Here is a 15,215-nt window from a genome sequence, read left to right as displayed (position 1 = left end):
GATATAGGCAATAATACTACATGGCTGTGCATACACTGATGGTGTTTTCCTCTGCCATGGAGATGAATACAGATCATTTGGGCACAACCCAGTAATTTAGGCAGGAAGAAAATAGGTAAGTGTCTGTGACTGTATCTTAACCTCTGTTGTAGAGGTACCACAGGGTCATGGATAGTGTTTAGGGTTGATATTTTAGTAAGATCTGGTCCAGTTTCTGCTCTTCTGCTGATCCATGTCTTTGTGGGGTTCGTACTCCTTAGGACTTCTTGTAAGTGTTGGTGAAGTAACACATCGGGTGCTGGAGCAGCTGATAGGCTCTGCTTCTGTCTGACACAGTCCCTGCACCCTTTCTCCACAGACTTGTAACACCTTAAAATTAAAATATAATGACTTAAAATTAAAATACAAAGTTTTAAATGATCCTGACCTTGACAGGACTTCAAGCATTTATTTCCAGTTGTGCATGTACGTCCTGACTTGTATTTGGCAGCACTACAACCACTTGAATATGTGCGTGTTACTGAGAGATCTATTTGGCTTTTCTGTTCATTATGCTCTTTACTGCCTCCTTGTCATTCTAATCAACTCTTCTTTTTAGTCAGAAGAGTCATGAAAGAAGAAAACAAAATCCAGTTCTGAAAAAGCTATATACTGAGCTCTGAGGAAACCCCTTTGATGCTAAAAATATGATGTAATGGTTCAAGAACAAAGAATGTCCATATTGTACTTTCTGTTGTCTGGTTTTGAGGAGTTTATCTTGCCTATTTTCTCACCAATCATTTATTAAAAATAATTAATAGGGTAAAAATTAAAATCGGAATTCAAAGTATCTTTCAGCGGACTTCAATATACCTTAAGCATGTGGGCGCTTTTGAAAATTTGACTCTGTCAGTACATTCTGTGTCCTTCTCTGAACCCCTGTCTTGCTTCTCTAGAATGTGAAGTGCTCTAGGGGAGAAGATACCAGGGCACACGTTTGCACAGCATCCACGATCCCAGTCTCTCATCCTCACAGCTCTTAGTGCTGCTGTTGTGTTACTAAAGGTGCCTCCTTTGAAGTGAACATTTCCCAGGTCTCGAAGATCTGCTGCTGAGGCATCAGGTTAGTGCTGAGCAAACCCGTTCTGGGATACCATTCACCCTGAAGCCGCTGTACAGGCCTCCCACTGTACCTAAATTGGCTGGGCTGGGACCAGTGTGGCATGGAGACAAAAGCAGCTCTATCTGTCCTGGGTTACAATGGAACAACCTTAGCTAGTGCTGCAAGAAAGCAAGTAGGGAATGTCTTTGTGCTGCGCTAATGCTGGGAAGTTAGCACAAGGAGTCAGACATACGGCTCCTGAGAGCTTCTGGAAAGCAAGAGGAGTGAGTTTGCTTTCTTCCCTTTTTCCTTTTTTTTTTGTCAAAGTTTAAGTTGATTCTCTCATCTACTCTCTTGCCCCCCTTCCCCCTCTGCTCCCTAAGCCTGCTTTTGATTTGGTTTTATTGGCTAGTGAAAGGAATCATTTACTAGTCAAGGGCCAAGCAGTGACAAAGGAATGCAGGTAAATTAGTTTCAGTTCCTATTTCTCCCCGTCTTCCTCCTTTGGAATTTGAGCTTTAGAAAATAAAGTCTTTTTACCCATACCGCCCCCCCTCTTTTTTCCTAAAAGGATTTCCCCCCTTCTCAACCTCTCTTTCAAGAACTTCGTTTTTGTAACTAAGAAAACCCCCATTAAAGTACCTAAAATGTCAAGGTGTACAACACATTCAATGAAGTCCAACTGAAATGCATTAAAAAAATCCCCCACAACTTTCTGCATGCACCTTAAAAATTCAAAAATTAACTGAGAGTGTCATAAAGCATGTTTTAATGAATAACTATGTACACACTGAAAGTTTTACATGCACATATATCATGCTTCAAATATTAAAATGTAGTTAAAGTTTAAACATTTTGCAGAAGAAGATATGCAAAAGAACTTGCAGAGAATCAACATGGAGAAAACCTGTATGTTCAGTCTTTCATCACTCAGTATTATCGAAGTATTAAGCACTAAGTAATAGTGTTAGCATTCAAACTTTTTCTTTTTTCTTTTCTTGCTTTTTCCCCCTTTGTAGCTTGTCTTCTTTTGGATAACTTGCTTCAAATATACCTGGATGTTTCACCAACTGTACTCTTAAACAAAAATCATTAGAGGTTGAGGCCTTCTTTTTATATCACATTGGTGTCCATGGTAAATAATGTAGTTCAAAATGCTCTGTAATGTTAAATAGTACACAGCATTGTGGCATTAATGACAGAAAAGGGTTTGTTTCTCATTGATAGCTATTTATGTTAGTTATTTCCAATTCCTAATGTAGAAATAAAACCATGATTTATCTTTTTTTCTTAGCGCAGCAAAAAGTTGTGTATTCAGTCTTTTAGTTGACTTCATAATTAGATGCATTTTGTGTTCCTGCGTGCACAACACGAACTTGAAATACAAAAGAACTCAGTTCTGTCTAAACAACTGTAAGGTTTTGGACAGCAGCTGGAAGAAGCCAGGAAATGTAAGTTAAGACTGATATTCCCCACTTGCCTCATGCTATTGTGAGTGAGTTTTGTGGGGAAAAAGCACAATGATGAGAGAGGTAAGAACACAACATCAGTCCTAACACTGCATTTCCTGGCTTTTGTTGGTTTGTGTCACAGCCCTAAAAAATTGTCTTTAATTTCCTCAAAAAGGGGGCAAATATATTTTCCAGAGTGGTGTATTATATACAAATGTAATTTATCTGTCCAGGCAGAACACTGGCTATTGGGGGAGTAGAAGCAGAATTTGCCGTGATTTTCTCAGAAAAATCTCTCTGTATTTTCCAGCTGTGTTTAAGTACAGTTACTTTAGTTTGTAATTTCCATCTGATATTTAAATAACTACTGGAGACCAAAAAATTCCTCCTCCCAGTGGAGCAGTACCTTTCATTAAACACCCACTAAAGGTGTTTTTACAAATGATTCCTAAGGTTCAGTGGTGGTCTGCTTTTATTTGATTTAGAGCCACTGAGTCAGTTTCTTTTCTCCTGGTGGGTTTAAGAAGTACAGAACTTGCTTGGAAGCTGGGAGGTCAGATGGAAGGAGTGAGATCTGTTGTGTCCTTCCCAGAACAATGCTTAGGTTGGATCCAGGAGCTGCTGCAGTAAGAAGTACAGGTCTTGGTTGTATCAGAACTGAAGGATGAGATTCTTGTTCCGTGGCTGGTGTGAAAGGAAAATGGAGCTGGTGTATATTCATAACTGCATGAGTGACAAGTTATGGTCATTTTCATCTGACATAGCTGGATTTTTTTTCTATTTCATTATTTTGTCAATAGAATTTGAAATACTTTCACATATGCACATCTTGTTACATTTGTAACTCCTTGGACAGTATATGAGGCAGACACCTCCACTGATTCTATATTAAACCTTGTTTAAATTCTACAGATTCTTTAAAAGCATCACTGTAAGCACAAATAGATGTTTTTGCACGTAGTTGTCCTATGTAAGAGGATTATATCAAGGATGTACAATATTTGTACAGGTTCCCACGGGGAGACATTATTATTATTATTATTCACTTTAAGTAAACATTTTGAAATACCAAAATATTAGATTTACACATTAAATGTGTATGTAAATTTTCTTTACATATATACAGAGGAGGAAAAAAGTTATCAGAAGTATCTAAATCACATTAAGTATCTAAGTTATGGATATGAATATGAAATACCCAATTAAGAATTCTTAAGCCAAATATTCTCTATACCATTGAAAACAAATATGTGTGCTAGTAATCTAAAACTTAGACAGTCAGTTTTCCTGCTGCAGTGAGCTTCTATCCATTTTTCCTGAAAGAATGGTTTGGGAAGGAAGTGTTTATACAGTATTAAGAAGAACAGTGACGGCAATAACTGAAATTATTTTATTGTTATTTTATAACAATAAAATTTTTGCATATATTGGCCCAATTTTGTGATTTATTACACATGTTCAAATGTTAAAACATTATAATGAAGTCTCTCTGCCTCTATAGAAATTTTTATCAGATAAACAAAAGTATTGGGATCAATGGATACTCATGTCTCAAAACCAGAATGATTCATTTTCTGGTCTGCACACTCCAAGATATTTTGCATAGTGAATTGTGTCTTAATGAAGCAATAAACTGGATTTTGATAGTCTACCACACTTTAGATACATTTATTTCTCAGGAAAGTCACTGAATTTCACAACTTTGAACCCAAACTAGAATTGGCAGTCACGTAATACAGGTATTTTGATCTGTATATGACTACCAGGTTTGTATTCAACATTTAAGAAACTGATCATATTCAAATATGATGGACTTTGCTTTGTATGGTGAGCACTTTATCTGCTTTAGTATGATGCTATTAAACATAAGAATTTCAAAAACATATGTGAAGTCTGTAATTATAGGGGTTAAGCTACAAGGACAGAGCCAAAGCAGTTTGGTCATGAAGACTTTAACTCCGGGCAGTTCTCCATACATGCTCCCACCTTTGTTAGTTCCACAGGCAGCAGATTAAAATCTTTGGGAAGCGGCTGAGGTCAGACCCCAACTAAAGGGGGCTGAAGGGGAAAAGGGGAAGAGCGTTTGTGAGCAATTTGCGATCATTTGGGAGCTCCGGGCCGAGACGCCGCCGTGCCCCTGCCCGCGGCCTCCAGGGGCCGCTGTGACACCACGAACCCCGGACCGTGGCTGCTTTAAGGGCTCCTTTAAACAACAACAAAACATCCAACTTTGAAATCTTTTTTGTCTTCAGATGTTCCAAACCAGGATTCCAGCAAAGGAAATGAAAAAGGGAAACTAAACGAGCTTTCCCCCGCCCCCCCTTTCTCTCTCTCTGGTTTCTATTTGTAATACTTTATTTCTACAACAAGCACAAACCACTAGAAAGGCAGAAAACAAAATATGAATTTTTCCTTCCTTTTTCACTGTAAACCTCTGTAAAAACAATGAAAAAAATTCTGGAATATATTAGATGGCCTGTTTCTTGTTTCTTCTTTTTCTTTTTTTCTTTTTCTCTTTTATTTTTCCCCCTTTCCCCCCCTCCCTTTCTGTTATATTCACTGAGCTGTTTGCATTTTAACTTTGCAGGAGGAGGAAAAGAGGAAATAACGTTTTGTAGAAATATGCAGTAAGTACCAATTGGACTACACTAGAGGCAGCAACTGATGGCATGAAATGGTTATGTTTTATGTCAAAATACATCTAAACAGGACAGAAAGTACTGGATTTGGTGTTAAGCTGCATCTATCAGACATGATAGCCTTCTAAAAAAGAAAAGCCTGTGTAATATTCAAAAGAAAAATGGCATTTTCTGTATGATAAAGATTTAATTATAGGTCTCCATGAAACATCATCTTACATTCTGGAAACAAATAATAAATTACATAAAAGAATATAGTTGATGCATACGTTTAATTAGGGTTTATTTACTGTGGGCTATATAAACACTTTTGTTTCTATTAGGGGAAGGATTCTTATCTGTGAGTTCTGCCTTGAACATTTCAAGTTAAAAACAAATGTTTTAAGAAAAGACACTAACATAAAACAGCCCAGTGTTGGCTTTGTGTCTTTGTAAATGTCTGTGGCGGTTTCTTCTTGTCTGAGGGAAAGAGCCATTCATTAAATTAAAAGTGAACCAGTTAAACTGGACCTTTCATTGAAGAAAGTCTCCCAGTGATCCGTGCTTTATTTGGTGGATTGTCTTACAACACAAATAAACCAAGGGTTTTTTTATCTTGGGATCTAAAAATACTAGAAAGAAAGGAAATCCAAGCAAGGCAGAAAATACTAGGAAATAATTTCCCATTAAACAGACCCTCTGCCTCCATATATCTGAAATCATGAAAGTACACAAGAGAGAAGGGCTCATGTTCCTTTTTCTCTCAGGTTAAAAGCCAGTGACAGAGGAAATCAAATTCAAAGGTACCGTCAATGTTTGCAGTGTTCAGAAATAGATAGGAAAGAAATATACACTGCAAATCCATCACGGCTCTTTGCTGGCAGCTAACTGCTAAATGCAGATGATGTTGCTGCCTTTGAAAACCATTGAAATAGGATCTTATGTGTGTAACTGTTTTGTAAAATGCATAGATATTTGGGGAAGGTTTAAAATAATTTTTATTTTCTGAACTAAATTCTCGGGCATTTATTTAGATATCTCTTTTGGCCAACTTAAATCTACACTTCACATTCTTTTTTTCCTTTCAAATCTTATGCATAGCTTTACAAACTCTGCTTAGGATCATTGTGTGATAATAAGCAACAAAGAAATCAGTATAGTTTGGAAGAACAATTACAGTAAAAGATGGAGGACACTTTAAGAAATACTTTTCCGTTTTTGTTTTTTTTTTTGCTGCAATTGAAATCTTGGTGGTTTTATTTATATTTTCATATTTTTGTAAGACATTTACATGGAGAATTTTTAAAAATAGACTTTTTTATAATTGTGTACTTAATGAAAAATGGGTAGAGTAGTGGACTCTGAGATACAGAACTGAAATTCAGAATAAAATGGAGTCTTATACACTGAAATTGCATGAATGCATAGCTGAATAAATTTTGGAAGGCTGTTAGTGGTTTGATGTAATTTTTACTTTTGGTTGGTGAAACTCAGATGCTCTAAAGGAGTCCAGAGATTTTCTGAAAGGTCTCTGGGTGCTCATGCTGATGAGCAGCCAAAGGCACCGATTCCCTCTGCGTGTTGTTTACAGGCACATGTATTTATGTACATAGACAAATTTTATCTTCTGCAAACACTAAAAATAGCTTTGCCTTTATTTTTGCTTGTCAGCAGCATCCACACATAAGTATAGCACATCTCATAAAATTTCTTTTGCACCCACAATGAGCTTCTAATTAATTTACATATAATTCCATAGCATTAATTATTAATGAGTATTAAAACAATTTTTTAAAAATAGAGCCATTCTCAGCATTATGATTCTGACCTAGCATGTCTGGGATGAAAGAATGTACAGAGATGATAAATGCATTTTTTATTTTCTTGAGATAAAGATGGAACACAGCTAAATGAAATGAAACAAATTGTCACCAGGCTGCTGTAATAGGCAGATCACTTTTCTGTGCATGTGATTTTTTTGTCTAGTGATATAGGCATGATTGTGCTGACATGTAAAAAATACTTGCCAGTAAATTTGCTCACTTTTGTGAGTAGTGTGACCAGGTTTAAAAAAAATAGGTATCTGCATATAATCATAGGCACTTTAGGTAGAAAGTACTTGCAAGTTTAACCCCACGGGGTCTGGTGAGGTCTGTGTGTGAAAAGTTCATGATAAAAGCATGGACAGGGAAGAGGGAAAAGATCTGTTCTCTTTTCCTCGCTGGGAGTCTGTGGAGTGCAATGCTGAGAGCGACTGTGTGAATTTCTGTGTTTCTGTAGGTCTTCACCGAATGAAAGGGGTGTGGAGCTCTGCAGCTTCTGCCCACAGCTTCTGCTCAGCCGTCGTGGGAGTTGCTGCTTCCGCAGAGTTCCCTCCTGAGAAGGTACTGTAACCACTCTGGATAGGGTTAGATATGATACATTTTATCAGTCACTGCTAAAACACGGCTCCTTCTAGGATAAAACAACCAGACTAGCTCTGAACTGCAAGAATACCTAATAACCTGTGTCTTGACCCTTTCCCTTCTATGGAACTTGCAAGGCAATTCAATGTAAAAAGTAGCAATGAAGTGCAAAAAGATAAACTGATGGTTTACCTTTAATATTCTGGTCCAGTAGAAACTTAACTAGTACTAGCAAGGCCTGATTTTAAAAGTTTCGGCTTGTCTGATGCCAAAAACAAAGTATGTTTCTGACTGAGATCTGGTGTTAGGGGAGCACATTTTCTGAAGGCTTCACTTCTCACCTGGGCAAATAAATAAGGATTCAAAGTATTTTCTCCATCCAGGACACATCCGATGGGTTTAACTCATTCCAAAAATATGTCTAGTCACCCTAAAAGGCAGCCTAGATGTTCTGAAAATTTGGCCATTTGTGCAGAATGGAGCACAGTGAGAGCATGTTTACTTGTGCCAAAAAAGCACACAAGGATCATCCGTGCTGGGCTCATTTGTAATCTGTGTCCCATAACTGTCAATGTGGGCTACCATATATCTGAATTGTCCTGAAATGTTGTTTATAAATGAAAAGGAACTTTGTGCTCTGCCTGTTTGCCCAGGATTTCCTGACATTCAACAGCCTTTCTGGAATTGTAGTTTTGCTGCAGTTGCTGAATATTCACCGGTATGGGAGAAGCAGCTGCTGTGTTGAACTCCCATGTAGGTTATCTCACACTGCACAGGGATCTAGCAGGCACCATGAGCCCAGCTTGTCTTGGATTGTGGAGAACACTTGGATTGCTTGCTGAGTCACTCCACACATGAGGTCATGCTGCTTTTGAGAAGCCCTTTCTGTCCAACAGTCCATACTGACAATGGCTTATAGCAGTAGTAAGAGAAAATTTCCAAATGCTTTGCACATTTGAACTTCAGACAGTTTCTCATTCTCATTAAAGCTGGTGAGTTGAAGTTCACCAATCCTTTTCTGGCATGTGATTCTTACTCTCTAACTGATGCAGATGAGAGGGGTTTGGTGTAGCTTAACAGTTGTGCTTTGAAGAAATGTTTGCCTTATACAGTTAAAAAGGAAAAATTGGTTTGTGTTGTAAAGGCCTAAAGGGTATAATCTGTAATATCTGATCCTTTTGCCTTATGAGCTACTACACTGAAGCACAAAACAGCCACTTGATTTCTTAAGCACCTGAATAGGAGGAGAGGCAGGGGCTGGAGAGTGGAGGAGAGGGGAACAAACAAACCCTGGCCAAAGCTTTCGCCACTGAAGTTTCATTGTTTTAATTTAGAAATAGTCACACACCTAAAAGTTGCCTTTTTTTTCCCCAGCATTTCCTTTAGTACATTAAAATCACAGTTGTTGGTAAGCTTGGTACAGGTAAAAATACACTTCTCATACGCTCTTGGAGAACAGTGAGGGAAGTAAAATAAGTAACAAAACACTTTTCCTTGATTCCCCTCCACCCCCTTCAGCAAAGTCACCTAAAAATGAGGGGATTAACTATTACCAGTCAATGAGAGGAAAGAGAAAGCATTGCTATCCAGATTTGAGGGAAATTAAGTGTTTATTGGAACAAAAATATGCTGTTTGTTCACGTTACTTCATTGAATTGTGTGTTCTCTTCTAAAAGCATCAAAAGCACTTGAAGAAAATGTTTCATGCCGCTCTTTCTTTTACCACTCATCTTTTGTTTTCCAGTTTTACCTCCTTTTCTCTTCTTCCATCTTTCTCATTAATTACTAACCAATGTTTTGCTAATTAATGCCAGCTTAATTTAATGTTTAATGGTGTTCTGTCTGTGTGGGGAGTTTGATTTCTTTTTGTGATTTTGGCCTGACCATTGAGATTAGCAGCATCTGTACAAAGCTGCAGAGTCCCTTGGGGCACTGAGCAACACTTTTTTTTTTAGCCAAATCAAAGTGACTGGCATGTAGGGTTAGTAGAAAGTATCTCTTCATAAAGTGACTGCAAATGCTTAGCAGCTTTCTGCATCAGCTGATATTTATTAATTTTCTTGTAGATTATTGAAGATGATAGAGTTAAGTACAGCATTATTTTAATACAGCTGCAAACTGAGCTGGGAAAACTATTTTTAAGAAAAATGTTGACAATTTTGTCAAATCTCATCTATCAATATTCCCTAACTATTTATATAATTATGCCTATCACTGGAAAACACTAACAAATATTGCATATGAAAATACTTCAAGCTGTAAGTTGTTTACAAGCAGTTTTCAGAGACTTTTTTTCCTGAGTGTTCAAATTTTTTATCCCATTGGCCATCTAGTGGCATCATATGATGCTCTTTCTCTACCATTTTGGTTAAATAGCTCAGAACAAAGGAATGATGACTGACAAGTTTTGAGTGTCACTGCTTAAAGAGTTGGCTTTACCAGACCTGTCCAGAGAAGTTGGGCTGTGGTGAGCTGGTGTCTGAGGCAACCAGGTAACTGCAAAGCAAATCCACACAGGCTCATGGTAGCTAAAAAGGGCACTGGTGCAGGCCTTGCTTGGCTCATAAACATGCACTCACTTGTGTGATAGACTTCTATGTTTGTTTTTTTCCAATCATGTTATTTCTTTTGTGTATTTGTTTTTTTGTGGTGGGATTGGAAAGGAAATGTCTCTTTCAGATGTGTGATGAACTTGTCCATCATAGTCTAGCTCTTAATGACTTTATGACTCCTCCTGCAATGGTAAGTAAGTTTATCCTCTACTGGCACCATCCTGCATCATTTGGATGAATATAGAAAATTAAGGAGCATCCTCACAGTTTTCCTGTGAGATTATGCGTTGAAGCAGAACTTATTTAGGGCACAGTTGAATTTTGAGGTTTGTTTTCATTTCAGAAGAAAGACTTTCAACATGATTGTGTCTTTTTGCATGGTAACATGCAGGAGCAGGATGAGGATTAGATGTTTAAGGAAAGCTAAAAAAATACACATACTTTCAGACACATATATGCTTCTTATATGACTTTCACCCATTGCTTCATACAACCACTATTTACATTTGGAGCTAGTGGTTTCTCAAATGCTCAGAGCCCACAATTGAGCCCAGATTTCCAAAAGTGCTTGGCACCCAGCAGTTCTCACTGAGACATTTTTATGGCCAGATAATCAAAATTGCTCAGCATGGTGGAAGCTAGGGAGTTTTGAAAATCTAGCCACTTATTTTAATGCCCAAATGGAGGCTGGATTCTTCAGGAAAGCCGGTTCATATATTACTGTTCCTATGACTCTGTATTAATCCTGGAAGTACTGTTTTTCTCTTGTGGACATACAGTCTATCATATATGTGCCTGCTTAAAGACTTTCCCACTCACTCTTCCATATAAATTGTAATTACATTAGTTTCATTGAATTTCAGAAGTTGTTGGTACCATACAAATGAAGCAAAAGTTCAAATGAAAATCAGATCTGGTAATTATAGGATTTTTCTACAAGCATTTTTCTTTTCAGGCTTGACTTGGAAATGAAATAAAGACAAGAGATGCCCATTTCCAGGTTAGGAAGCAAACAAAACCAAATTGTAGAGGGTGAGAGTTGCTTAGCTGAGCTGCTTTTTATAAAGCACTTTGACAGCTGAAAAGAAAAACATTGAGGTAACTTGTAAAATGAATAACTTCAGCTATTACATTTGCAATTTTCCACTCAGTGTTCCCTGTCCTACTGTGCAGAGAAACTTGGTAGGACGTAATACCCCAGCAATAATAGTCAGCTTTGACTTTGTACTCTGCAGACATTAACTAGCTCACCTCACACCCCTGCGAGGTAAGGAAATGGTGTGATTGCCACCTTGCCTCTGGCACAGCAAACACTCTAGTTAAAGTTGAGGTTTGCCAAGAGAACTGCTGGCTCTTTTGTTCCTTTCTCATTTCTCCTCACAGTTGCAGAACCACCTCTTAGTGCCCCAAGAGATGTACTTTCTCTGCAACATTCCACACACCTGATCCTTATCAACGGATGTGCTGTTCTGTTTGTGACAATAAAGGTGTATTATGAATATTTTGTGATGGTTGAGATATTTCACAGCTGCCCACAAAAGGTTTGTTTTACTCAGGCATTTGTTAGACGTGAAGGGCAATTCCTGTACTTTGTAGAATTTCAAAATGTGCAGTTAATAGCAGTCTCCATGCCTCACAAAGTCATTTGGAAGAAGGCCTAAGGAATGTTAGAATGTCTCTTGGGCTACAGGAAGGGCACCTGGATGCAGAGTCAGCAGAAGCATTGATTGAGACAAAGAAAAGTGGGGGATTTTGTGGGACTTGTGTCATGTGAATCTCCTTGTTCCTCACACTGGCTGCTAGGAGCTCAGCATCCCCATAGGAGCTGACCCGGTGCCTGGGAGTTTTGTAGCACTCAGACTCAGTTTCTGAGGGATCCAGTCTCTGTGAGTGAAGGAAAGCATTGCAAGGCTGGGTGTTCGAGGCAAGGACTGGTTCTCTCTCCACATGCTGCCCAGTGAGGAGGTGTATTCTCAGTAGCAGTATTCTTATACCAGAAGAATGCCTTAAATTGGATCCTCTGAATAAATACCAGCTTCCAGTGCATTCACCTGAAGGCTTTGTTCTACACAGCTCCTGTTGAACACCATGGTTCCTTGCTACTTCCCATCTGGAAACTGACCCTTTTTTTGCTAAAGGTTGAGCAGAGTTACCTTTTCAAGGGCACCCAGGTAATTTTCCCAAGGCTCCGTATACTTTTCCCTTGAGCAACACACATGAGTTTGAGTCTTACTAAAAATCAGTAGATAGAAGCCCAGTTCTTTGAATATAATCAGGTACCTGTCTCTTACTAATTTCAGTAGAGATGGATGTATAAATATGTTTAATATGTTGGACTATGGCATGTCTGAATTAATAGTGAGGTTTTAACCATTCCCACTGACCAAATTTGCCTTGCTATGTGCACTCTATGCCTCTTAGCTTGGCCACCAGCTCTTCTCTTATGGAGACTGAAATGCTCTGTGGAACTTCTGTTTATAGGTTTGGTTAACATTTTCTTGGGAAAGCATTAACCTAGGGATTGTCCCACTCTCTTCTCCTCTTACCCCATGAAACATATTTGTCTACTATCCTTTCTCAGCTGCTTGAAAGCAGTAAAGTCAGGGTAAAGGCCTGGGGAGAGGTGGGTTGGTTGCAAACCTACATCCAAAAGGACTTCATTTAGCTAATAGTAATCAATAATGTAAGTAGGGAGGAGCTAGGTAAGAAGTGGCTTGTGTGGTGTGGGCTGATGAATTCAAAAGGAATTTGTCTTTTAATTACTTTGCTGCTTTTGAAAATGTGTGCGTAAGTCTTTCCTTCAGACAAAGGGAACTTAAGCCTTCAAACAAAGAGATCTCTGACTCACTCAAGGCATTATGACACTAACTGCTTTCAAGTTCATTCTTCTGCTGGATCTGCTTCCTTAAACATCTTGTTAAGAAACCTTTGCCAAAAATTGTATTTGAGGCTGGCTTAACATGGTGGTAAAGGAACTCTTTCATCTGCTTTCTTCCAGAAACAAGTGATAGCTTAAAAGGAGGGTGCTGAAAAGGACAAAATAAGTGCTATGTCAGTACAGTATTTTTAATAGTATTACTGTAGTGGCTGGCACTAAAATATATTAGAATCCTTTGTGCTGTTTGCTACAAGAGGTCCAGAAAACCAGTACTAATATCTGTGTACTTTGTGACAGCATCTGATGTTCTGAATAACAGGGGTGATAGTAGTCTCCAGGTCTCCATCCCTCCCTCTGTACAAAAAAAACCCTAAACCAAACAGTGTTGTTTATTTGACAAGTAAACACACTGATGACTGGCAATTGTTGTCATTAAAAAAAAAAACCTTCAAACAGTGGCCAGTTCTTTGGGGGGTCATTAAAAATCCACTGGCAACTGCATGCAGATTAAATTGACAGCTTGAGTTTTTGCTCTTGTACTCTGGATCCTTTTGCCCTTGTAATTTCCAGTGGAGAATTATTCACTGTCTTACCTAAGACATTTAATTCCCTGGTGGGTGGGTAAAGCACAGACAACAGCTCCTGGTGGAAAAAGTAGTACAGTGATATTATCCACCTTAATGCATTTATTTCCAGCTCCTCTTGTACTGTTGTCCTGTTTTCTGACATCTTTTCCTACTACTAGAAGAAGACAAAGTTAGGTTACGAGATTGCACCTGAAGCCCCAAGCTCAGATCTTTCAGTGTATAACTTTCATGTAATTTCAGTCAAGAATCTGTCTTGTGTATAGTTTCATGCAGTGTTCAGCCTGCAAACTGAATGATTTAATCGCCCTGCAGGGTATGCAAACCAAATAAAATTAAGTCCACGTGAGCTACTGTCATCTCTTTTGGCTTGACAAGAAAAAGTGATGTTAGTTTTGCATCTGCCTTAGTGTTATTAAATCTTTCAGTACTTTGGGTGTGTCATACTTTGGAATTTCATTAAAACCTTATCATTAACTAAAGGGTCATATTGCTGGTCTTGATCATGGTAGAGAATAGCCTAAAAGTGTATTCCCTAAGAATGGTAGTGGCTGAAAAAAAAGAGAAGGTGGGTGAAAATAGTTCCCACTTTGTTCTTTTGGAATCCAGAAAGTACTGCTTGCTCTTCAGTTATTTTTCTCTTTGTTTTTAAGATCTTGGGCCTGACTTTCAAAATCATGCAGTTGTGAATTTACACATCAGTTTTGCAAATATGGGAAGGGGCAGTTCTAAATTCTCTGTAGTAGACTCATGCTGGGGAGCTCCTGACTTAGTGATGGAAAGTGCCACGTTGACTCAAAGGTTCATTCTGGAAGCAGATTTGTGCTATGGAGAATGTAGACATTACTTGGCATTTGAGATAGTGTGTATGAACCACAACAGCCATGCCTGTAAGATTGCATCACTGCAGGTGTTCCCTTTCTGCTGGGCATCACTGGGAATGCCTTGGATTTGGTAATTCATGGAAGAAAAGCCTGTCATTGCTGTCTGTGCCACGGTGTTTACAAGCCCAGAATCAAGCCTTGTAAAATGAGTCCTTTCTCCTGTTGAGCAAACACACCAGGGCCTTCTGCTGCCTCCCTTTCCAAGTAACATCACAGGCCACACTGCTCTGGCAGAGCCTGCCTAAGCCTTTTGTTTCAGCAAAATGCACACCTGCCAAGGATAACATGAAGCTTTACCAGCCAGTGTTTCTTAAAACAGTGCTCTTGCCATTCCACCCTAGCCAAAGAATACTTGTGTGTTGCTGCCAATTTCTGCCAACGGATACAAGCAGTGGGGAGTGCAGGAACTGTCACTAAGTCTCCAGAAAAACAAGGCTTGACGTATTTTGGCCTAAAAGAAATCTGTAATCCTTAAGAAACAAGGATTGCATTTCATGGAAATCAGTTTAATGGGAAAGGAATGACAGAGAGATGCAAATCATATTCAATGGGATGTATATAAAGTAAGCCAAAACAGTTTCTTAGCAGAAGGCAGGTCTATGATCTTAGTCCCATTAGGATACCTCTGGAATATTGCCCATTTCTGCAGTGGAGTTGCAGTGGATTTTCATGAGACACACCAGCATCTGGCCCATGGGAGCAGCTCATCTGACCTGATCCACTGGTAGCTGAGGTTGCTGTGTAACTCATTGGGAGCATGTC

Source organism: Haemorhous mexicanus, chromosome 19, assembly GCF_027477595.1.
Source record: "Haemorhous mexicanus isolate bHaeMex1 chromosome 19, bHaeMex1.pri, whole genome shotgun sequence".
NCBI classification, from domain to species: domain Eukaryota; kingdom Metazoa; phylum Chordata; class Aves; order Passeriformes; family Fringillidae; genus Haemorhous; species Haemorhous mexicanus.
Note: the sequence above shows the minus strand (reverse complement) of the source record.